Source organism: Erinaceus europaeus, chromosome 9 (genome assembly GCF_950295315.1).
Source record: "Erinaceus europaeus chromosome 9, mEriEur2.1, whole genome shotgun sequence".
In the NCBI taxonomy this organism is placed as follows: Eukaryota; Metazoa; Chordata; class Mammalia; order Eulipotyphla; family Erinaceidae; genus Erinaceus; species Erinaceus europaeus.
In genome coordinates this window covers 9,996,528-10,021,159 of record NC_080170.1, presented here as the reverse complement: position 1 = coordinate 10,021,159, position 24,632 = coordinate 9,996,528, and the positions used below count along the sequence as shown (strand labels likewise).

General features: G+C 46.3%; 1 protein-coding gene and 1 pseudogene across 1 annotated transcript in view; one reads left to right on the top strand and one right to left on the bottom strand.

Annotated features, from left to right (window-relative positions):
- The window catches only part of FAF2 (Fas associated factor family member 2), a 55,683-nt gene that overhangs the window by 28,438 nt on the left and 2,613 nt on the right, over positions 1 to 24,632 (bottom strand). The gene's annotated exons all lie outside the window — the stretch shown is intronic.
- On the top strand, positions 20,883 to 24,596 carry LOC103114666 (transport and Golgi organization protein 2 homolog; annotated as a pseudogene).

Sequence of the window (24,632 nt, the reverse complement as noted above, 5' to 3'; positions counted from 1 at the left end):
TGGAATACTACTCAGCTGTAAAAAATGGTGACTTCACCGTTTTCAGCCAATCATGGATGGACCTTGAAAAATTCCTGTTAAGTGAAATAAGTCAGAAACAGAAGGATGAATATGGGATGATCTCACTCTCAGGAAGAAGTTGAAAAACAAGATCAGAAGAGAAAACACAAGTAGAACCTGAACTGGAATTGGCGTATCGCACCAAAGTAAAAGACTCTGGGGTGGGTGGGTGGGGAGAATACAGGTCCAAGAAGGATGACAGAGGACCTAGTGGGAGTTGTATTGGTATTTGGAAAACTGGGAAATGTTATTCATGTACAAACTATTGTATTTACTGTTGAATGTAAAACATTAATTTCCCAATAAAGAAATTTTTAAAAAGGACTTAGTAATTTTTGAAAGAATTTATTTATTTATTAATAAGTAGGAAGAGAGAAAGAACCAGACATCACTCTGGTACATGTGCGCCGATTGAACTCAGGACCTGATGACTGAGAGCATCATGCTTTATCCACTGTGCCACCTCCCGATCATGTTTTTCCAATTTTAAATTAAAGAAATCAAAGAATTTTTTGGGGGGTGGCAGGTGGTGGTGCACTCAATTGAGTATACACGTCACCATGCACAAGTCCCCAGTCCTGTCCCTACTAGTGGGGGGATGCTTCACAAGTGGTGAAGCAGTGCTGCAGGTATCACTTTCTCTATATCCCTCCTTTCCATCTCAGTTTCTCTCTGTCACTACCCAATAAATGAATAAATAAATCAATAAACTAAATTTTAAGAAGATTTTGCAACTCAGGAGGTGGGTAGTGGCTAAAAAGGTGAAATCCGTACGTATGAGGTCCTGAGTTCGATCCCTGGCATTGCAAGTGCCAGAGTAAAGTTCTGGTTCTGTCTTTAACTGATTAGTAAACAAATACATCTTCAAAACCACAGGGGGAAAAAATCTTTAAAGAAAAATTAAAAAATGAAAGACAATAGAGGACCTAGTGGAGCTTGTATTGTTATATAGGAAACTGGGGAATGTTATGCATGTACAAACTATTGTATTTACTGTTGAATGTAAAACACTAATTCTCCAATAAAGAAATTAAAAAAAAATAAAAGACATCTTCAATTTTTTTGTGCTAAGCCACTATACTATTTAAAATAAATATATAGGGGAGTTGGACGGTAGCACAGCGGGTTAAGTGCAGGTGGCGCAAAGCCCAAGGACCGGCAGAAGGATCCCAGTTCGAGCCCCCAGCTCCCCACCTGCAGGGGAGTCGCTTCACAATCAGACCTGCTTCACTGATTTCCTGGAAAATGTTACTTTTCATCAACTTAGGTCATTTTACCTGTTGAAGTACAACCTAGTCTATTAATTCATTTTGTAGAACCAAGGCCTTACACACATGCACAACCTCACCACTACAGGCTAACTTTTTCATTCATTCAGAGATAAATAGACACCATGTCAACAGAGCTTCCCCTAGTGTTGCTTTGACATTCCTGTGGGAGTCAGGTTAGGTAAGCATCTCTTGAACCCTAACCTAGGTTACAACATGAACCATTTAGAAAGTCTTCTAATTTTTGGTCATCACTGGGGCTTCACGCCAGGATGACTTTTTCAGACAGAGAGAGACATGAAGGAACGATACCACAGCACCAAAGCTTCCTGTGGAGAGGGCTGGTCTCGAACCTGTGTCTTGTGCCATGACAAAGCAAGCGCACTGTCTGACTGAGCTCTGCTGCCAGCCCCCATGTAAACCTCATTACTGAGTTTGTGAACCGGATTTCCTCACATAACACAGTCCCCTCCTCAAACTGTTCTCCGGGCACTCTGTCTCTGACCAACACTCCTTGTCCAGCTCCCCTTCTATCCTTGTAAAGGTGAGAATGTAGTAACGGAGGAGTGTGTCTACTTTTCTCTCTAGACCTCCCATCCTTGACAATCTCACTTAGTTCTTAGTTCACAACTACTCCTTTTACTCAAGTAACTCCTGATTTAATTTTGGGGCCTGCGTCTCTACCGAGCTGGGGCAGCAAAGGCCTACTAGTGAAATGAAATGTTCCCCAATTCCACAGTGGCCAGACAGGCGGGTGCACAATACCCGCATTTCAGCAAACCGAGGGGACTAGAAATGTAACCTATCAGGTTGAATCTTTTTATTTGGCAGAACGTAGTTAACCAAATTGTATCTTTCATTTTGTATTCACTTACAAATCAATGGCACAACGTGACCAATCCGATCGCACATTACCCTTGTACCTGAGTACACATCTGATTGGAGCACCTTGTAGCCAATCAAAATGTACCTTTTTCACCACCCCCCCACACACGAAGGGTATATAAGCAATATATCTCCCTGCCCTCCACACAGTCTCAGACTCAAACTTACCCTTTGGGTCTGCTGCACCCTAGAGCTGAAACACCTTGGAATGCTAACACTTGGAACTGTGCCACGGATATTTCCATAACACTAGATGTGTTCCCCTAGAAGGTGTGGCACCTCCAACATCACAGGTGCTGGTGACACCCTCCAGAACACAGGCAAAGGTGGCATTTGGAACGGCAGTCTCATCTTCATACTTCAGTGATCAAATCCTGATCACTCACTCCCTGTGTTCCGTCTGTAACCACATTCCCATTCTATAGCCAACATCTTAAGGCAGCTTTGAAAAAAAAAAAAAAAAAAAAAAAAACCTCAACTGAACTGTCAAAATAATTTATTTCTCTGTCTTTCTGACTCTTCTTGTGTGGGTGTGTAAATTGTTCCTCTGCTCTTTTCAGTTGACTGGATGATAATCCCCAAATCTGGAAAATAAATTCAACTCACTGAATAATAAATTCCAAAATCCTCAGTCTGGCATTCAAGTCTTTCTACAATGTGGCCTCAACCCAGTTTTCTAGACTGTTTGCTGCTTGCCTTTAGACGCCTAATACTCAACAAACTGAACAGTTCAAGTGAGGGCTGTGGAGACAGCATAATGGTTATGCAAAAATACCATAAGCCAGAGCTGAGAAATAAATGCCCTGGTAAAATGAGAGAGAGAGAGAGCGAGAGAGAGGCAGAGAGAGAGAGGTAGAAAGGGAGAGAGACAGTATAATGGCTATGTGAAAGACTATGATGCCTGAGGCTCCATGGTCCCAGACTCAATCCGACACCTTTACAAGCTAGAGTTTAGCAGTGTGTTGATTAACCCACTGCGCTACCGCCTGACTCCCTATAGGATATACTCTTATGCCTAAAGAAATTCACTAATTTGCAAGCAACAGGAGAGAAAGGCTGATCTCAAGCGGACAGGAAAACACTACAAGCAGCGAGGAGTCCAAGTCCGAGGCTCCTGTCTCGATTCTGCACCCTGCAGCCAGGCCCCCACACAGCCAGTCACTCTGGATTATCTTTCTTTCTGTGCAAGTGACTCAGTTTGAACTGGATAACCTTCCCAGAGCTTAAGACAAACATTTTTTTACAACTGTTTACTAATTTTTAATTATACTAGCATAAATTCAGCCAATGTATTTTTTTCTTAGTGTTTAAAACCTTTCTTTTTTTACCTCCAAGGTAAAATCTTTTTAAAATCTTAGTGTTTAAAATCTTTTTTTGGGGGGGGAGGGAGTTGGGAAGTAGCGCAGGTTAAGCACATATGATGCAAAGCGCAAGGACCGGCCTAAGGATCTGGTTTCGAGCCCCCGGCTCCCCACCTGCAGGAGGGTCACTTCACAAGTGGTGAAACAGGTCTTCAGGTGTCTTTCTCTCCCCTTCTCTCTCCATTTCTCTCTGTCCTATCTATCAATGACAACATCAATAACAACAACAATTTAAAAAAGGGCAACAAAAAGAGAAAATAAATAGATATTAAAAAATATTTTGGGTGGGGGTAGATAGCATAATGGTTATGCAAACAGACTGTGTGCCTGAGGCTCCATCAAATCCCAGGTTCAATCCCCCGCACCACCATAAGCCAGAGCTGAGTAGTGCTCTGGTAAAAAAAAAAAAAAAAAAAAATTCCTGGGAGTCAGGCAGTGGCGCAGTGGGTTAAGCACACATGGCACAAAGCACAAGGACCAGCACAAGGATCCTGGTTCCAGCCCCCCGCCCCGGCTCCCCACCTGCAGAGGAGTCGCTTCACAGGCGGTGAAGCAGGTCTGCAGGTGTTTATCTTTCTCTCCCCCTCTGTCTTGCCCTCCTCTTTCGATTTCTCTCTGTTCTGTCCAATAATGACAGCGATGGCAACAACAAGGACAACAAAATGGGGGGGGGGGGTTATAATAATAAATAAAAAAATTTTTTAAATATATTTCTTTAAAAAATTTTTTTGCCTCTAGGCTGGGACTCAGTGCCTGCACTATGAATTCACTGATCCTGGATGATGTTTTCCCCATTTTGTTGCTCTTGTTGTTGCCATTATTGTTATTATTGCCATTAATGTTGTCATTATTGGATAGGACAGAGAGAAGAGGGGAGACACAGAGGGGGAGAGAAAGATGCCTGCAGATCTGCTTTACCACTTGTGAAGCGACGACGCCCCCTGCAAGTGGGGAGCCAGAGGCTCGAACCAGGATCCTTCTGCAGGTCCTTACACTTCGTGCCATGTGCACTTAACCCATTGCACTACCGCCTGACCCCCGTGTTTAAACTCTGCTTAAGGACTGTGGTGAGGGGGCTGGGTGGTGGCACACCTGGTTGAATGCATACAGTACAGTGCACAAGGACCCAGGTCCAAGTCCCTGGTCTTCATCTGCAGGGCATAAAACATGAGTAGTGAAACCATGCTGCAGGTTATCTCTCGTCTATCTCCCCCTTCCTTCTCAATTTCTGTCTCTATCAAACACACACACACACACACACACACACACACACACACACACACACACACACACACACACCACCTGTATTAAGAATCACTGGCTAGAAAAGAAAATAATCAAAAAAAGCAAAAGAATCATTAGCTCCCTGTGGAAAAGAGTCTGGAGATTCCTCAGAACCCTGCGATGGACCCACCGCACATGCAGCAACTCCTCCCCCAGCGTCAACTAAAATCAGTTGTCCAAAGGGATCTCCGCATGCCTGTGATCGTGGCAGCACTATCTGTAATAGTTCAATTTTGGAAACAAGTACTAGACAACAGATGAGTGGCTAAGGAAGCTGTGCTACACTGGAGCCATACCAAATGGAATAGTGCACGTGGGTGAACTTGAGAGAATCATGTTAAGTAAAATTAGAAGGACGAGTAGCAGATGCCACTCACAGCAAGAAATAATAAAGGTTAAAATGGATGGTGGCCTTCCACAGCAGATCTGAAAACTTGGGAGGGTGGGGTGTGCGCAGAGCGTCAAAGGGGGGTGGAGATCCAGTGCCCCTATGGTGGAGGATGGCAGCAGCTGAGGTGTGGTCACCCACCCTGGGGAGATGTACCCAGCAAAAACCAATGAAAACAATCACAGGAGTCAATATCTCCAGAACAAAGTGATTAGAAAAGAAAGAACGTGTGGTATATACATTTATAGGGGAAGAAAAAGAAAAGAACCAGTGGCCCTGAATAGGTTTTTCTTACGGACAGAGAGAAACTGAGAGAGAAAGGGGGGTGGGGAGAGAGCATGACATTTACAGCACTGCTCCACTGCTCATGAAGCTTTACCCCTACAGGGGGTGTGGGAGCTTGAAGCCAGGTCCTGGCGCTGGGTCCCGTGTGCTCTGCTTGGCTATGCAGACCCCTGACTAGTCCTGGACCATTCCAGGCCTCTCACCAGCTTGCCTACTGTAGCCGGCTCCCCTTCTTCTAGCGTTTGCCCTTCTTCCGTAGCCAGTCAACAGCGTCAGGTTGAGCCTGATGTCAAGTTTCGAGACCTCCTTTGAATCTGGAGAGGTGGCAGTCGTTATCTCCCCACTGAAGAGATCTGAGGTGGCCCGGTTTTTCCTCTCTGAAGGAAGGCTGCACACTGCTCTTTGCAACTTTTCTGTCAACCGAATCAACTCTCAGACGAAAAACTTACACAGTGGAAAAAACGGGAAGGGGGTGATTTCTGGGACAGAACAAACTTGACAAGCTGGCGAGAAAGGTCTGAACAGTAAGCAGGGGAAAGACTTTCCACCCAGGGGGCGGTGCTTCTCAACCTTATTGCAGATCAGAACAACCTGAAAGAAAGGCATCAACAGCCGAAGTTGGGGCCCAGGCACACTTTCTGGGGGTGGGGGGTGGGGGGTGGGGGTTTCCACACAACTGTGATACAAAGCCAGGACTCACAATCACTACCCAGAGCTTAACACTATATTCAGCAGGTCAGGACAAATCCTATGCTCACTTTCAGTAAGATGTTACTACAGTCTATACAGAATTGGTACAGACCTACAAAAGAAGTAAAAATAGCCCAATAAAAAAACAGAGGGGGCCGGGCGGTAGTGCAGCAGGTTAAGCGCACATGGTGCCAAGTGAAAGGACCAGCATAAGGATTCTAGTTCAAGCCCCCAGCTTCCCACCTGCAGGGGGGTCGCTTCACAAGCAGTGAAGCAGGTCTGCAGGTTCTTTCTTTCTCTCCCCCTCTGTCTTCCCTTCCTCACTGTCCTATCCAACAAGGATAGCAATAACAATAACAACAACAACAACAGTAAACAACAAGGGGCAACAATAAAAGGGAAAAATAGCCTCCAGGAGCAGTAGATTCATAGTCCAAGCATCAAATCCCAACAATAACCCTGGAGGTAAAAAAATTAAAAAAAAAAAAAAAACAGGCCAGGGAACTAAACTGTTTTCTAAAGAAGAGATACACATGGCCCACAGACACAGGAAGAAATGCTCCACACTTCACTTATCACTAGAGAAATGCAAATTAACACTACACTGAGATTTCGCCTCACCCCTGAGTGAGTGGCTTCCACCAACAGAACGAGAAATGGTAGGCGTTGGAGAAGTTGTGGAGAAAAGGGACTCTGCTTCACTGCTGGTGGGAATGCTGTTTGGTGTAGTCCCTTTGGAAGACTTATGTGGAGAGTCCTTAAAACAATTAAGAACAGAATTACCTTATGACCCGGCAATCCCACTCTTAGGCACTTATCCAGTGGACACTCAACACTAATTAGAAGGGACACGTGCACCCCTGTATTCACAGCTGCATTACTCACAACAGCCAAAGAGTGGAAGCAGCTCAAATACCCATCCACAGGAGACTGGTTAAAGAAGTGACAGGATATATATTCCAGGGAATACTACTCTGCAGTTAAAAAAAGATGATATGTCAGAGTGATGTCTGGTTCTTTCTCCTCCTAAAAGGTGGTCCGGGAGGTGGCACAGTGGTAAAGCTTTGTACTCTCAAGCATGAGGTCCTGAGTTCAATCCCCGGAAGCACATGTACCAGAGTGATGTCTGGTTCTCTCTCTCTCTCTCCTCCTTTCTCATAAATAAATAAAATCTTTAAAAAAAAAAAGATACTGTGTCCTTAGCAACAAAATGAATGGAACTGGAGGTGATGATGCTTAGTAAAATAAGTTAAAAAATGAATGACAAACACTGCACCATTTCACGCATGTGAAATTTAGGAGTCTGATACACATGTATTTGAAAAAAAAAGAAGCAAGCAAGCTGTTTCTAAGACTTGTAAGAACTATGATGGTTATCTCTGAGAAGTGGGGGCACAGAGCTTTGGTGGTGGGTGTAGTATGGAACTATATGCAGTAATCTTAGTGTCTTGTAACCTACTGTTAGTCACAAATTAAAAAATTGAAAAAAAAATAATTAGATGTCAGACTCAGGCAAAAATTAGTAAAGTCATGGGCCCCTTGGAATATACCTAAAACAGATCTACTAGTTTTTCCAAAATGGAGACCCCAAAAATATTCATCTGCAATATTCTTGCCTTTGGGTTCATGATTAGTCAACAATTTGGTCTGTTTTATATCTTAACTCTTCTTCAGCTACCAGGTTCCAGATGCTACCATGATGCCAACCTGGCTTCGCTGGTCAGATGACCCCACCATTGTGTCCTAGAGCCCCGCTTCCCCAGAGCTCTGCCCAGCTAGGGAAAGAGAGAGACAGGCTGGGAGTATGGATCGACCTGCCAATGACCCATGTTCAGCAGGGAAGCAGTTACAGAAGCCAGACCTTCCACCTTCTGCACCCCATAATGATCCTGGGTCCATACTCCCAGAGGGATAAAGTATAGGAAAGCTGTGGTCTGGGAGGTGGTGCAGTGGTAAAGCTTTGGACTCTCAAGCATGAGATCCCGAGTTTGATCCTCAGCAGCACATGTGGCAGAGTGATGCCTGGTTCTTTCTCTCTCCTCCTATCTTTCTCATAAATAAATAAAATATTAAAAAAAAAATAGGAAAGCTATCAGGACAGGGGATAGGATACGGAGTTCTGGTGGTAGAAACTGTGTGGAGGTATACCTCTTTTATTCTATGGTCTTATTAATATTTCCATTTTTTAATTAATCTTTTAAAATATTTATTTATTCCGGGGTGGGGGTATAGCATAATGGTTATGCAAAGAGACTTTCATGCCTGATGCCTGAGGCTCTTAAGTCCCAGGTTCAGTCCCCCACACTGCCATAAGTCAGAGTTGAGCAGTGCTCTTGTTAAAAAAAAAAAAAAATCTTTAAGGGGTCTGGGAGGTGGCGCAGTGGATAAAGCATCGGACTCTCAAGCATGAAGTCCTGAGTTCAATCCCCGGCAGCACATGTACCAGAGTGATGTCTGGCTCTTTCTCTCTCCTATGTTTCTCATAAATAAATAAATAAATAAATAAATAAATAAAATCTTTAAATATAAATATATATATATATATATTTTCCTTTTTGTTGCCCTTGTTTTTTATTGTTGTAGTTGTTATTGATGTCATTATTGGATAGAATAGAGAGACATGGAGAGAAAAGGGGGAGAGAGAGAGAGAGAGAGAGAGAGAGAGGGAAAGATAAGACACCTGCAGCAGACCCGCTTCACCACCTGTAAAGCGACTCCTCTGCAGGTGGGGGAGCCAGGGGCTCGAACCCGGATCCTTACACTGGTCCTTGCGCTTTGCAGCATGTGCACTTAACCCGCAGCGCTACTGCCCGACTCCCAACATATGTACATTTTTTAAAATTTTTATTTATTTATTGGATAGCGACAGAAATAGAGAGAGGAGGAAGGGATAGAGGGTGAGAGACAGAGACAGACACACCTGCAGCATTGCTTCACCACTTGTGAAGACTTCCTCCTGCAAGTGGGAACTGGGGGTTCAAACCTGGGTCCTTGTGCACTGTAACATGTGCGCCACCACCCAGCCCCACATATGTACATTTTTTAAGACATTTATTTTGGCTGCTGAGTGTGGAAGGAACAAGGAAGAGAGCAGGACACCACCAAGCAGACTGGCAGCAGATGGGGAGAGAGGGCAGAGCAGGCACAAGGCAAGGCAGAGCCAAGCACTGGAGGAGTTCAATGACAAGAATTAAAAACACATCGAGTATCTTTTAAAAAAAGTGGTCCAGGAGGTGGCGCAGTAGTAAAGCTTTGGACTCTCAAGCATGAGGTCCCGAGTTCAGTCCCCGGCAGAGCACATGTGCCAGAGTGATATCTGGTTCTTTCTCTCTCCTATCTTTCTCATAAATAAATAACATCTTAAAAAAACAAACGGGAGTTGGGCGGTGGTGCAGCAGGTTAAGCGCATGCGGCGCAAAGCACAAGGACCGGCGGAAGGGTCCCGGTTCGAGCCCCCAGCTCCCCACCTGCAGGAGAGTCGCTTCACAGGTGGTGAAGCAGGTCTGCAGGTGTCTGTCTTTCTCTCCCTCTGTCTTCCCCTCCTCTATTTCTCTCTGTCCTATCCAACAACGATGACATCAAGAACAACAATAATAACTACAACAATAAAACAACAAGGGCAACAAAAGGGAATAAATAAATAAATATTTTAAAAACAAACAAACATCGAGTGATCCGGGAGGTGGTGCAATAGATAAAGCACTGGACTCTCAAGCATGAGGTCCCGAGTTCAACCCTCGGCAGCACATGTACTGGTGTGATGTCTGGTTCTTTCTCTCTGTCCCCCTATCATTCTCATTAATAAATAAAATATTAAAAAACACACATACACATTTGATTAAATGGTTCCAGCTTAGACTGGGTAGCGCTGGTTCCAATGTGAGTCAATGTTAAGTGTCGTAAACCAATATTCATTCCCACTTCAGCGCCAATGTGAGTGTTGCAATGCTGGCTCTGTTCAGAACCAACACTGCAGGCTGACTGCATTCAGCAAATTAACTTTGCTACCAGCCTTTTCTCTCTTGCCAGCAGGGTTATCACTGGGGCTCAGTGACTCTACTACTTATTCTACCATTCCCGGAGTCACTATCTTCTTGGTGACGGTGGTGGTGGTAGTGATGGTCGCTAACATTATTGATACACTGAGGGAGAGACGTAAGAGACACCTGCAGCATTACTTCATTGCTCAGGGTGTCCCGGCTCTGGAGGTAGGGCAGGGGATTTGAACACTGGCTGTTGTGCATAGCAGTGTGGTGTGCGCTCTATCAGGTACACCACCCATCCCCTTTGCTACTAATTTTTTTCCCCAACAAAACAGCACCTGGCTATCTATACTGAGAAAAATGAAACAGAAGTCAGGGGCTTTTTTTTTTTTTGCCTCCAGGGTTATCGCTGGGGCTCAGTGCCTGCACTATCAACCCACTGCTCCTGAGACCCTTTTTGTTGCCCTTGTTGTTGTTATTGTTCCTGTTGTCATTGCTAGATAGGACAGAGAGAAATCGAGAGAGGAGGGGAAGAAAGGGGGGAGATAAAGGTAGACACTAGCAGACCTACTTCACTACTTTTGAAGCGACCCCCCCTACAGGTGGGGAAACTGGGGCTCGAACCGGGGTCCTTGTACTTCATGCCACTTCGTGCACTTAACCCACTGTGCTACCAGCCGACCTCCAGAATGTTAAATTTAATAACCCCAACCACCGCTTTCAAATTCCTCACAATGTTTTTTGTTTTTTTTTTTTAAGAAATTAGCAGGTAGTGTGGTCCAGGAGGTGGCGCAATGGATAAAGCATTGGATTCTCAGGCATGAGGTCCAGAGTTCAATCCCTGGCAGCACATGTGCCAGAATGATGTCTGGTTCTTTCTCTCTCTCCTATCTTTCTCATAAATAAATAAAATATTTAAAAAAAAAAAAAAAAGAAATTAGCAGGTTATAATCCTCTTCTTTTTTAAAAAAAACTTTTTATTTAATTTATTTTTACTTATTATTTTATTTTATTTTATTTATTTACTTTCCCTTTGTTTTTGCCCTTGTTTTATTGTGTAGTCATTATTGTTGTTGTTATTGATGCCTTCGTTGTTGGACAGGACAGAGAGAAATGGAGAGAGGAGGTGGAGACAGAGAGGGGAGAAAGATAAGACACCTGCAGACCTGCTTCACCGATTATGAAGCGACTCCCCTGCAGGTGGGGAGCCGGGGGCTTGAACTGAGACCCTTATGCCGGTCCTTGTGCTTTGCGCCACCTGCGCTTAACCGCTGCACTATCGCCCTACTCCCTTAATTTATTTTTTGAGAGAGATGCAGAGAGAGAAAGGCAGAGAGAGAAACAGCAGAGCACTGCTCAGCTCTGGCTTATAGTAGCACAGGGAACTGAACTTGGGACTTCGAGCCTCAGACACGAGAGCCTCTTTGCATAACCATTATGCTATCTACCACCACCCTGTAATTCTCTTCTAAAGGAACTTTCTCTTGAGGAAGAGTGTCCATTTCCTGTATGTCCCAAGTCTGCAGGGAATACCTGACCACAGTAGATGTCAGAATGAACAAAGAATGGATCCTACCTCCTGCCAACAGCCAACTTCTGTTTCTTCAACTCACCCTATTTTTTTAAATATTTTATTTTAATAAGAGATACAGAAAGAGGCAAAGAGGAGAAAGGGGGAGGGTGGGAAAACAAACCATCCGAACCATCCAAGCGCCCTCCCCACCCCGTCAATCTCTAAGGAAAAGCACACAGGGAGATAGGAAGCGGGTGGAATTTGGAGACTGATCCAAGTGCTTTCTGCCCTTCTACTCCAGCCTTAGCTGAACTTCTGCCCGTCAGAAGACGAGAGGACGAGAGGACGAGAGGACAGCATCCACCGGCAGTGCTGGGAGCGTCTCCAGTGCTGTTCCTCCGGCTTCAATGTAACTCAAGGAGGTGGTGTCCAAGCAGTTGTTTCAGTCAGCCTGGTGGACGAGTGTCAATACCTCACTGCCCTAACAAGTGTTTTCCTTTCCAGACCGCCCTGCTCAGACCAGCAAGCACTGCAGGAAGAGGGTGTGAAGTCTCACTGGAGACCTAAGTGCTCTCCAACTTCCAATCAGGTGGCTGTCGCTTGTTGAGAATGCATAGTCTAACATATATATATTTCTAAGAGAGTGAGAGAGCCAGAGCAGATCTGAGGCCAGGGGTTGAACTCAGGGCCTCATGTCTGAGAACCCCACACTATACCCACTGCACCACCTCCCAAGCTGCACATATTTTAAAGAATTTATTTACTTATTCGTGAGAAAGACAAGTGGAGAGAAAGAACCAGCCATCACTCTGGTACATGTGCTGTCGGGGATTGAACTCAGGACCTCATGCTTGAGACTCCAATGCTTTGTCCAGCACCACCTCCCGGACCACCACATTTTAACTTCTGTTCAGTTAATTCCTACCGAGACACTTGGCAAGAAGCAAAAACCTCTGTTCTCCTTCCTACAGACAGCTTTGCGTCAGACACTGAGTAGAATATGCTCTCTGGCAGAGGCAGGGAAAATGGAATCTCAAGACTCTGGTCTATAATTAAACTTTTACACTCAAGATTCTTCTAATTCACATTATTGGATTTCCAAGTAAATACTAGCAAGAGTGCATTTACCAAGCCATCTGTTACTATGTGCTATGCATTGGAAGGAATATTACACCCTCATTTTGACCACTGAGAAAATCAAGGACTCAAGAGTTTGTGTAGCTTGTCTAAGAATATCCATATAAAGACGACGAAGCAAGGGGCCTGAAATTGAAACCTCTCCTCCCAACAAGCTCAGGCTGTCTCCTGCGCACGTGCTCCCACCGCCATTACTACCTGATGATCAGAAAACAGGATGCTGTCAACAACTCTCAGTTCAGAAATTGTCAATAAAATATTCCTCATGGGCAGGGGCAGATAGCATGATTATGCAAAAAGACTCTCATGCCTGAGACTTCGCAAGTCCCAAGTTCAATCCCCGCACCACCATAAACCAGAGCTGAGCAATGCTCTGGTGTTTCTATGTCTTTCTCTCTACATAGCTCTCTCAAAAATAAAATAAATAAAATACTTAGAAAGAGAAAGAGAGCGAGTCTGGCGGTAGCGCAGCGGGTTAAGTGCACGTGGCGCAAAGCGCAGGGACCGGCGTAAGGATCCTGGTTCGAGCCTCGGCTCCCCACCTGCAGGGGAGTCGCTTCACAGGCGGTGAAGCAGGTCTGCAGGTGTCTGTCTTTCTCTCCCCCTCTCTTATCTTCCCCTCCTCTCTCCACTTCTCTCTATCCTATCCAACAACGACAACAACAATAATAACCACAATAAGAAGACAACTAGGGCCAACAAAAGGGAGTAAATAAATAAACAGAGAGAATGAACTAGTGGGATTTTCCACCCAAAATTCCCAGGACACAGAGGCTCAAGTGGCAGACCCACCCAGCCTTCCTTTTCCTCTCCAACTCCAATCAGGTGGCTGTCACTTGTTGAGAATGCATATTCTAACATACATATATATATATATCTATGAGAGTGAGAGAGCCAGAGCAGATCTGAGCAATGAATGATGCAGCGGGACTGCTTTTTGTTCTGCAAAGGATCTGAGGCCAAGAAAGATGGAAAAGTGTGGGCTGGGGTGAAGGTGAGAAAGGGAAGGGAGGGAAAGGGAAGGAAAGGAAAGTGTAGGTTGGTTAGATAGCTCACGCAAGAAGGCACCTGCTTGCTGTTCTCTGCATAACCGCTAGACTAGCTCCTCGGCCTTTATTTGTTTTGAGAGAAATGTCTGCGTGCCACTGTCACATGACTCAAACGCAGGACCCCATACACACAGAGTTCACTATACCACATCCCTGGCAGCGGGAAGGCCTTGGGCCTGTTCTGCCAGGAGCATGACCCTGGCTGCAAACAGGAAGGAGCTTGCTTCTGTGCTGTGGGATCTCTCCCTGTCTTTCTTCATATCTGAAAAAATTGGTCTAGGGTGGTGACATCCATGTGACAATGATGATAACCAAAAGAATACTTCTGGGCGGGGGTCTGGGCGTGGCACACCTGGTAGAGCCACAGGACCATGCACGCGGACCCAGGTTTAAGGCCCGTCTCCACCAGCAGAGGAATGCTTCATGACTCCTGAACCAGTGCTGTCTCTGTCTTCTACCTCCCCTCCCCTCTCAATTTCCAATTTCTCTCTGCCTCCATCAAAAGTAAACACACACACTCTTGCTCTCTCTCACTCACTCACTCACTCACTCTACTGGGCTGGGAGCCAGCCACTGCAGAGAGCTGAGACCCAGGTTCCAGCCCGAGCACCAAGGGCAGCACCAGCGCAGCACCACAGACAGTGAGGCAGCACAGGGCAGTGTTTCTTCTCTTCGTTGTCTCTCTGTAGGGAAGAACAAACACCCAACCTAGGAGCAGTGGAATCATACACGCGTGAAGAGTACTAAAAGTAAAATAAAATAAAAGAATACGTTAAGTGAAATAAGTCAGAAACAGAAGGATGAATAGGGGACGATCTCACTCTCAGGCAGAAGTTGAAAAACAAGATCAGAAGAGAAAACACAAGTAGAACCTGAACTGGAATTGGCGTATTGCACCCAAGTAACAGACTCTGGGGTGGAGAATACAGGTCCAAGAAGGATGACAGAGGACCTAGTGGGGGTTGTATTGTTGTTTGGGAAACTGGGAAATGTTATGCATGGACAAACTAGTGTATTTCCTGTCAAATGTAAAACGTTAATTCCCCAATAAAGAAATTAAAAAAAAGAAAAGATTACAAGCAATATCCAAAGGAGGATTTCACCACAGCCTGGCAAGTACTGATTTCAACCCCACCTGGATTTCAAGCAAGTGACCCATAGCCACACAACTGATTACTAACACCGTCTAGCGACAGATCCAGTTACCAGACTTGATAGCTGTGGCCCAGACGGTGGGGCAGGAGGCCCCAAGTCCCGCCAGAATGACGCTCTGCTGTGTTTTCATTCTCTCCATAAATAAATACAAGACTGTTTATTTACTTCTTCTTCGTCTCCAGGGTTACTGCTAGGCCTTGGTGCCTGCACTACAAATCTACTGCTCCTGGAGTCTTTTTTTTTTTTTTTTTTTGTCTCCAGGGTTATTGCTGGGGCTCAGTGCCTATGCTATGAATCCACTGCGCCTGGAGGGCATTTTTCCCATCTGTTACCCTTGTTATTGTTATAGCTATTGTCGTTGTTGGATGGGGCAAAGAGGAATTGAGGAGGAGGGGAAGACAGAGGGGAGAGAAAGACACGTGCAGAAAGTGACTCCTCTGCAGGTAGGAAGCCGGGGGCTCGAACAGTAAGTAAATCTTTTTTTTTTTTTGGTCTCCAGGGTTATTGCTGGGGCTCAGTGCCTGCACTACGAATCCACTGCTCCTGGAGGCCATTTTTCCCATTTTGTTGCCCTTGTTATTATTGTTGTCATTGCTGTTGTTGTTGGATAGGACAGAAAAACCAAGGTGGGAGTTGTGCAAGGCCCTGGTTTTGCATAAAGAAAAAAGGGGGGGAAATCACTTAGCTTTTCCACACACTTACACTAAAAAATTTAAATAACAAAAACAGGGAGTCCTGGCAGTAGCACAGCAGGATAAGCGCAAGTGGCACAAAACACAAGGACCAGTGTGACGAATCCAGTTCGAGCACCAAGCACCAGCTCCCCACCTGCAGGGGAGTCACTTCACAAGTGGTGAAGCAGGTCTGCAGGTGTCTGTCTTCCTCTCCCTCCTCTGTCTCCCCCTCCTCTCTCCATTTCTCTCTGTCCTATCCAACAACAACGACATCAATAACAACAATAAAAACAAGGGCAACAAAAGGGAACAAATAAATATTTTTAAAAATTAAAAAAAAACAACCCTGGGAGGAGGGCTAGTGCAGCAGGTTAGGAGCACGCGGTGCTAAGCACAAGCCCCCGGCTCCCCACCTGCAGGTGGTCGCTTCACGGGTGGGGAAGCAGGTCTGCAGGTGTTTATCTTTCTCTCCCCCTCCTCTCTCCATTTCTCTCTGTCCTATCCAACAACAAAGGCAACAAAATGGGAAAAAGAGCCTCCAGGAGCAGTGGGTTTGCAATACAGGCACCAAGCCCCAGTGAAGGTAATTCTGGAGGAAAAAGGGAAAAAAAACAACAACACCAAAACAACAAACACTGTAGGCAGGGGTAGATAGCATAATAGGGAAGAGACTCTCATGCCTGAGGCTCCCAAGTCTCAAGTTCAATCCCCTGCACCACCATAAACCAGAGCTGAGTAATGCTCTGATAAAAAATCAGGTTGTCTCAAAAAAAAAACAAAACACAACCCTTTGTCTTATTCATTGTGTATTTTATGAGACACTGGCATATGCAGTGCCAGAGATCATACCGGGGGTGGGGGGGTCCTCACAGTGCAAGTCCTGTGCTCTACCTGCTGGACCCCTTCCCAGCCACTGTGTAACCCTTTCACAGAACTTTATCAGTCAGGGCCAGGGTGAATGACAGTACTACTACTTTCTGAGAAACCTACAAGGCACCAAATTTGACTAGTCTCGTAGAAATCTGGCCTTCACATTCCCTCCACAGCCTCTGGGCTGACAAAATACGTCACTGTGTTTGTTTGTTTTGTTTTTTGCTTTTTACCAGAGCACTGCTCAGCTCCGGCTTATCACAGTTGCTGAGGGGGACTGAACCTGAGAGTCTCTTTGCATAACCATTATGCTATCTACTCCCGCCCCATAGTTTGTGCAATCTAAAGTCAGCCACAAAATTTTTAAGTTTATCACTTTTTGATTTCAAAACTCAACATTGCAGAATGCTCTAAGATTCAGCTTCAATTAAGCATCTACGAACAAAGCACTAAGTGTGTGCTTTGGGTAGCCAATAGTAGTCATGATCAATAACTAAGATGATGTTCATGAGGGAGAGACCAGGTGGTGGTGCTGGGACTGGAGCTGCTGCTGTGTCATCTCCCCACCTCCCCCTCACCTCCAGCCCCAGGGACCCGCATTCCAGAGTCCTCCCCAGCCCCCACCACACCTCGCATGTCCTCCTGGCCCATCTTAGCACCAGGACTCTGATGACTCACACACAGCAACCATTCTCTTGCACGCGTCCTCAGCTCCTCCGCCGCTCCATCGTAATCATATTCCCTTGGTTAACCACAAGCCATTAACTTTCCAAACCTCGGCCTACACTGCACCTGCTTCTGGATGGCCGGGGGGGGGGGGGGGGGGGGGGGTCCACCTCTTCCTCTAAAAACAAGAGCGTGACCCCCGCCCAGCCAGAGGAGACCTGCTGTGCATACTAGCTGCTCATCTACTCATCACCTCGGACGGACTCCACCCCCCTCCAGCTTCCAACATCTAGTTCAAGACCGGTTCCCATTTCAGAGAAAATAATAATCACGAACGCCAACGCATGTGCAGAACTACCTAGCTGTGTGGATGCCATATATTCACCGTCTTTTTTTTATTTTTTTGCCTCCAGGGTTATGGATGGGGTTCGGTCCCTGCCCTACAAATCCACTGCTCCTGGAGACCATTTTTCCCCTTTTGTTCCCTTGTTGTATATCGTTGTTGTTACTATTATTGTTGTTGTTATTGCCATATGCTCGAACCAGGATCCTTACACCAGTCCTTGTGCTTCACGCCTTGGGTGCCTACCCGCTGCGCTACAACCCTGCGCCGGGTCTTCTACTATCTTTACTGTAATCTACTCACGCTGCAGGCAAAGCCCACCTTCTCCTGTGAGCCCAGCCCTGACCCCCCAGCCTTACAAGGATACCATGGCAGCAGCTCTCCAAATAAGCACTTCAGTGAGGATGGGCTAATGGAAATGCACAGCAATAGTCATTGCAGCACTGTTTGCATGGACTGGAAACTCGATTTTCCCATCAATGTTTTAAAAAACTACAATGAGGGCAGAAGAGACAGCATAATGGTTCTGCAAAGACTCTCATGCCCGAGGCTCCAAAGTCCCAGGTTCAATCCCCCCGCAACACTGTTAAGCCAGAGCTGAGCCGTACTCTGGAAAAATAAATAAATATATAAATACTTGAAAAATATAAACTACAGGGGGCTGGGTGGTAGTGCAGAAGTTAAGTGCACATGGAGCGAAGAGCAAGGACTGGTCTAAGGATCCCAGTTCAAGCCCCCAGCTTCCCACCTACAGGAGGGTGGCTTCACAAGAGGTGAAGCAGGTCTGCAGGTGTCTTGCCCTCCCCCTCTCTGTCTTCCCCTCCTCTCTCGACTTCTCTATGTCCTATCCAACAGTAACAGCAGCAATAACAACAGTAACAGTAATATCACCAATGATAAACAAGGGCAACAAGGAGAAAAAATAGCCTCCAGGGGCAGTGGATTCATAGCGCAAGCACGGAGCCCCAGCGATAACCCTGGAGGCAAAAAAAAAGAAAAATACAAATTACAAAGCCGCAGCCTGGGAGGTGGAAGTGCTCTGGCATCTGTCTCTCCGCCTCTCTCCTTTCTGCCTCAGAACCGAAGACAAATCTGACAAGAAGAAACCTACAAAATGCTTAATACTTGTTAGTACTATAGGCAGGTTCACAATTACTGAAATAACCCCATGAGGTAAGTAATTGCATTAGTTCCAAGAAGACGAAAACTAAGTAACTCGCCCAAAGTCACAGCAACTCCAAAGCCAGTCTTCAGAATCGCTTGCCACGCTATGCTGTTTTCCCAAGGCTGTGAGGCAATCTCTGTAGTGACTATGATGACAGACAGGCTCTCTTACTCAAGGAGAATGAGACCATAGCCAGTCAACTACTTAAAATCACTTCAAGTGGAGAAGAAACCGAATACATATCTTACTTAAATACCTTATTTAAACAAAAAGCACACACACACACCAAACTTTTTCTTTCTTTTTCCACCAGAGCACCTCCCAGCTCTGGTTACTGGTGGGTCTGAGATCAAACCCAAGACATGCCATGACAGCTGTGTGTGCCAGCACTGCATGTCCCCCAGTCCTCCTTAGACACTCTTTTGGTGAAAGTTAGGGAATGGGCCCACTGGCATTCTTTACAGTCGTTTTTCAACATTTTATTTATTTTAATCACACACACACACACACACACACACACACACACACACACACACACACCCAGAGCCCTACACAACTTTGGCTCATGATGGTGCTAGAGCTTGACCCTGGGCCATGGAGCCTCGGGTCCAGGAGACTTACATAATCATCACGACATCTCCCAGCCCATTCTTTAGAGTCTTTCTGCACAAGCCATACCCACAAGACACTGATCTGACTTGCATCACTGCAGCACACCTGACACTGGTGTCGAACCTGGGCCTCAGGTGTCCAAGGCCTGCTCTGCTTCCTCACGTAGAGCACAGGCTCCTCGACTTGCCCGGGATGAAGTGCGCAACCCTCTAGTTCAACGATCTCCCCAGAGTTATTGTGACACCCACCGTGCCAACAATCTGAACAGCAATTTTTCCGGGCTGGGCCCTAGAGAGCCTTCCTGAAGTGTTTTGGCCTCCCCATTAAACCTTGCTGCCTGCTGAGGAGATGGCCCTGCAGGCACAGAGCGGGCACCAGGCCCGTCAGGGACACCTCGGACAGCACCAAGGGAGCAGCAGCAGCTGAGCAGTACTTCGGTGTCTCCCCCTCTCTCTCCTACCCCAAACAGCTCCTCTTTATCTCTCTAAAGACATAATAAAAAGTAGGCTGGAAGAGAAAACTAAAAAGAACAAAATAAAAATTTTAAAAATGTGGTCCGGGAGGTGGTGCAGAGGATGAAGCATCGGACTCTCCAGCATGAGGCCCTGAGTTCAATCCCCGGCAGCACATGTACCAGAGTGATGTCTGGTTCTTTCTCTCTCTCCTCTTATCTTTCTCATGAATAAATAAGTAAAACCTTAAAAAAATTTAAAAATGATTTACAAAAGCAGGTCAGGGAGGTGGCAGTGTGGCGCGTGCAGGAGGACCCGGGTTCATTCCCCATGGCACTCACTGCACACGAGCCTCTTCTCTGGCTTAGCAGATTCCTAAGACAGATAAGCCAACCCACTGATTCCAGAGCAAAGGCAATGGACTCTTCTTGTCAAGAAACAACCGGGGCTGGGGAGTCGGGCGGTAGCGCAGGTGGCGCAAAGCACAAGGACCAGCAGAAGGATCCCGGTTCGAGCCCCGAGCTCCCCACCTGCAGGGGAGTCGCTTCACAAACAGTGAAGCAGGTCTGCAGGTCTGTCTGTCTTTCCCTCCTCTCTCCATTTCCACTTCTCTCTGTCCTATCCAACAACAACGACATCTTAACAACAATAATAACTACAACAATAAAAGAACAAGGGTAACAAAAGGGAATAAATAAATAAATATTTCAAAAAAGAAACAGCCCGGGCTGCAGCCCCAGCCCCAGAGACAGTAGTGCCAGCAGTGCCACAGTGTTGCCTGCCTCTCCTCTCCCTCTCCCTCTCCCTCTCCCTCTGTCCATCTGAATGAAACAGTGGCCCTGGAGTGGTGAGGTCCCAACTGCAGCAAAAACAACAATAAAAGTACAATGAAGCTGAGGAAACAAACATGACTGGGTGTATTAGGGGAGCCCTTAGGAGATGGAGAACACCTGTTCAGCTCATCAGCCTAGTGAAGGCTGGGACAGGCGAGTCGATCCATCAAGCAGCTTTGTATCTGTATCTGGAGGAGAGACACAAGTGCATGGACAAGACACGCATCCGGTCGGGAGTGAGCCAGAGGAATCAGGTGAGATTTAATTACCAATGTAAATCATTCTCCGGTGCGGGGCCTGCAATAAGCATGCATTACTCGGGAGAGAATTTTTAAAAAAAATAAAAAGTAAATGCTGTGAATCCAGTTAAGAGCAGTTTTGTTTTATAGATGAGGGAAGAACCTGCCCAAGGGCTGAAAACTTAGGCTAACTGGAGTTTGTCTCAAGTTTCAGAACTATTTTTTTCAACACTATCAAATTTCCTAGCAAAGAAATCAAACAGATCACTTATGGCTTTTAAAACATATATGAGCAAAAGGTAACGTGATTTTCCTCCTGTAAGTACTAAGAGTCAGATGAGGCCAAAAAGAGTGATTTTTCTCATGCCTGATGGCTCCAAAGTCCCAGGTTTAATCCTCCACACCACCATAATCCAGAGCTGAGTAGTGCTCTGGTTAAAAAAAAAAAAAAAAAAAGGAATCAGGCGGTAGTACAGCGGGTTATGCGTACATGGCATGAAGCGCAAGGACCGGTGTAAGGATCCCGGTTCGAGCCCCCGGCTCCCCACCTGCAGGGGAGTCGCTTCACAGGCAGTGAAGCAGATCTGTAGGTGTCTATCTTTTTCTCTCCCTCTGTCTTCCCCTCCTCTCTCCATTTCTCTCTGTTCTCTCCAACAACGAACAACATCAATAATAACTACAGGGGCAACAAAAGGGAGAATAAATAAATATAAAAACATTTTTTAAAAAAAGAGTAATTTTCAAAATGAGTAACAGGACCAGTGAAAATAGCTCACGTGGGTAGTACGCTGCTTTGCCATCAGTGCGACAAGGTTTGAGCCCAGCCCCAACGCAGAAAAGGGAGCTTTCACATTCTTTTTGCCTCTCTCTAAAAACGATAAATTAATAAATCAGTTATAAACTTGAACCATAGCCCTGAGTTCAGTATTAACTTTCAATAATTTAAAACAACAAGGAGCTGCCAGGCAGTGACACAGTCTTAAGCATGGGGTCTTGAGTCCAATCCCCAGCACTGCCCTATGTCAGAGGGGTGCTCTGGGTCTCTCTTTCTTGTTAAAAAATAAATCTTGAAAACAGTAACACATAGAGATCGGCGACTGTGTGGCCTCAGAGGAGCAAAGGTGGACCCGTCGTCCCATCTCCATCCATGTGCATCATTTTCCCAAAAATGCATATAGACTTATCCTGGCAGCCAACAGGAAAGAATTACATCACAGACTAACCGAGGTAGCTGACTTTGGGGGGGACGACAGTGAGATCCTCAGCGGGCTCGACATGGAGGAAGGCAGGGAAGGGGGCACGTGGCTGGGCATCAGCACTCGGGGAAAGCTGGCAGTGCTCACTAACTACCTGAAGCTGAGTCAGGACCAGCACACCCGGGGCAGATGTTGCGACCCACTTCCTGACCACTGACGTGGACAGCATGTCCTACCTGAAGGTCTCCACAGAGGACCACCTCTACAATGGCTTCAGCCTCACTGCAGCTGACCTGAGCACCTCGAAGAGAGACGTGCTTTGCTGCTATAGAAACTGGGGAGATCCTGAGCCCATGTTTCTGGCACCAGGGTTACCGCTGGGGCTCAGCGCCCGCACTACAGACCCACTGCTTCTGATGGCCATCTCTTCCATTTTATTGGATAGGGCAGAGAGAAACTGAGAGAGGAGGAGAAGATAGAGGAAGACAGACATCTGCAGGCCTGCTTCACCACCTGTGAAGTGACCTCGTCTGGGGAGCCAGAGACTCAAACCAGAATCCTTCTGTATCATTCCCTTCCCTATCCGTTTCTGGATGTCTCAATCCAATAAATAAAGGCAATAGAAAAAAAAAATTTTTTTCTTTAGAAAGGGGGAATAAGGGAGTTGGGCACAGCAGGTTAAGCACAAGTGGTGCAAAGCGCAAGGATCAGCATAAAGATCCCGGTTCGAGCCTCCTGGCTCCCCACCTGCAGGGGAGTTGTTTCACAGGCGGTGAAGCAGGTCTGCAGGTGTCTATCTTTCTCTCCCCTTCTTTATCTTCCCCTCCTCTCTCCATTTCTCTCTGTCCTATCTAACAACAATGACATCAATAACAACAATAATAGCTATAACAATAAAACAATGGCAACAATAGGAAATAAATATTTTAAAAAGGGGGGGAGAAATTCCCAATAGCTGTCTGTCCTCTTGTTTTCCAAATCTGATGTTAATGTACTTGAATGCTGGAGTTAGATTTTCCTACATTTATCAATCTCAAGCCACCTCCCCCACCCCAGGCAACATCAAATAGCCTGTCCTTTTTTTTTTTTTTTTTAAAGATTTTATTTATTTATTAGGAGGAGAGAGAAAGAACCAGACATCACTCTGGCATATGTGCTGCCGAGGATCGAACTCAAGACCTCCCTCATGCTTGAGAGACCAAAGCTTTATCATGGTGCCACCTCCCAGACCACAGCCTTGTCCTTTTGGGGTCCCCATTTCCCTCTCAATTCACAGTGCTTGAGACCCTGTGCCCGATGGTGTTTGTTTTAAGCTAAACTGTTTGGGAGAAGCGCTTTTCAACTGTGACAGGTTGCTTCATCTCTGGACCTGACCTATGTTACTACAAACAAACAAATAAAATAGTAACAAATAAATGAGCAAGGGCCAGACTCCAATATCCATTCCAAAGGAATGATATTTCTAGGGGGCTGGGAGCTGGCTCACCCAGTAAAGCAAACACTTTCCCAGATGCGAGGGCTTGGGTTTGAGCCCTTGGTCACGTGGCAGCACCGTGCAAAAGGACAGCTTCATCAATAGACGGGCTGACGCTGCGCTGGCTCCCTCCTCTCTTCCTCTCCATCTGGGGCGTCCTTCTCCAGGTGTCCATGCGGTGGCCCAGAGGCAGTAAGTCGGGGGGGGGGGGGGCTCTATCTGGACATGTGGGGAACTGGACTTCAGAAGGCCACCTACTCAACAGCTGCAGAAACTTTTTAAAATCTGCGCTTCCCCATGGACACAGCTTAGAACAGATGCCTGCAGTAGTCATACCGGGATGGCTCCAAAATAAACAGGAGGCAGACAGAACTACAACCACCTTAGGACATCAAACAGGCTATTCCACGTGTGTGATATGTGCACCCTGGTGAGGTCCACTCAGATCGTACGTCTCACACACACACAAAGGAGAGAAAATCTGAGATTTGGAAAACATTTTTCTTTTGCTAACTTCAATGTGTCAGCTGAAGCAACACACTAAGAGCCGGCTGTCAGTAGTGCGGCCTGTCCTGCCCCAGCCCTGCAGGTTCCACACTGTGAGTGATGAGCGAAGCGAACCTGAACCTAGCGTGATGTCACGCCCTGGCTGAGAGCCTCGGGTCGGTTCTCCACACCCACAGACTAAAGTCCTAACTACAGTGCACAGTTCTGCAAGCCCGCCAAAATCTGGCTCCAATTTACCTCTCCGCCTTTACCCTCTTCCTACTTCTGAACCTCCAAGTCTGTCACAATGGGCACACCCACACCAACATCTTCCTAATTCCGGGCTTGAACTCCCCCCTGCCCACAGCACTTGTTGAAGTCTACTCCTCCGGCAAAGCAGCCAAGTTCAAGCACAGTGGGCAGAGCCCAGCCCTGCGGCCCAGGCCCAGACTCTCTTGGACCCCGACTTCCAGCTCCATCTCCATCTCCACCAATGGCTCCCAATGGATCTGTGTCGTCATTGACTAGCGGGCTCCCACCAGCGGCACCTGACCGCAGGACGAA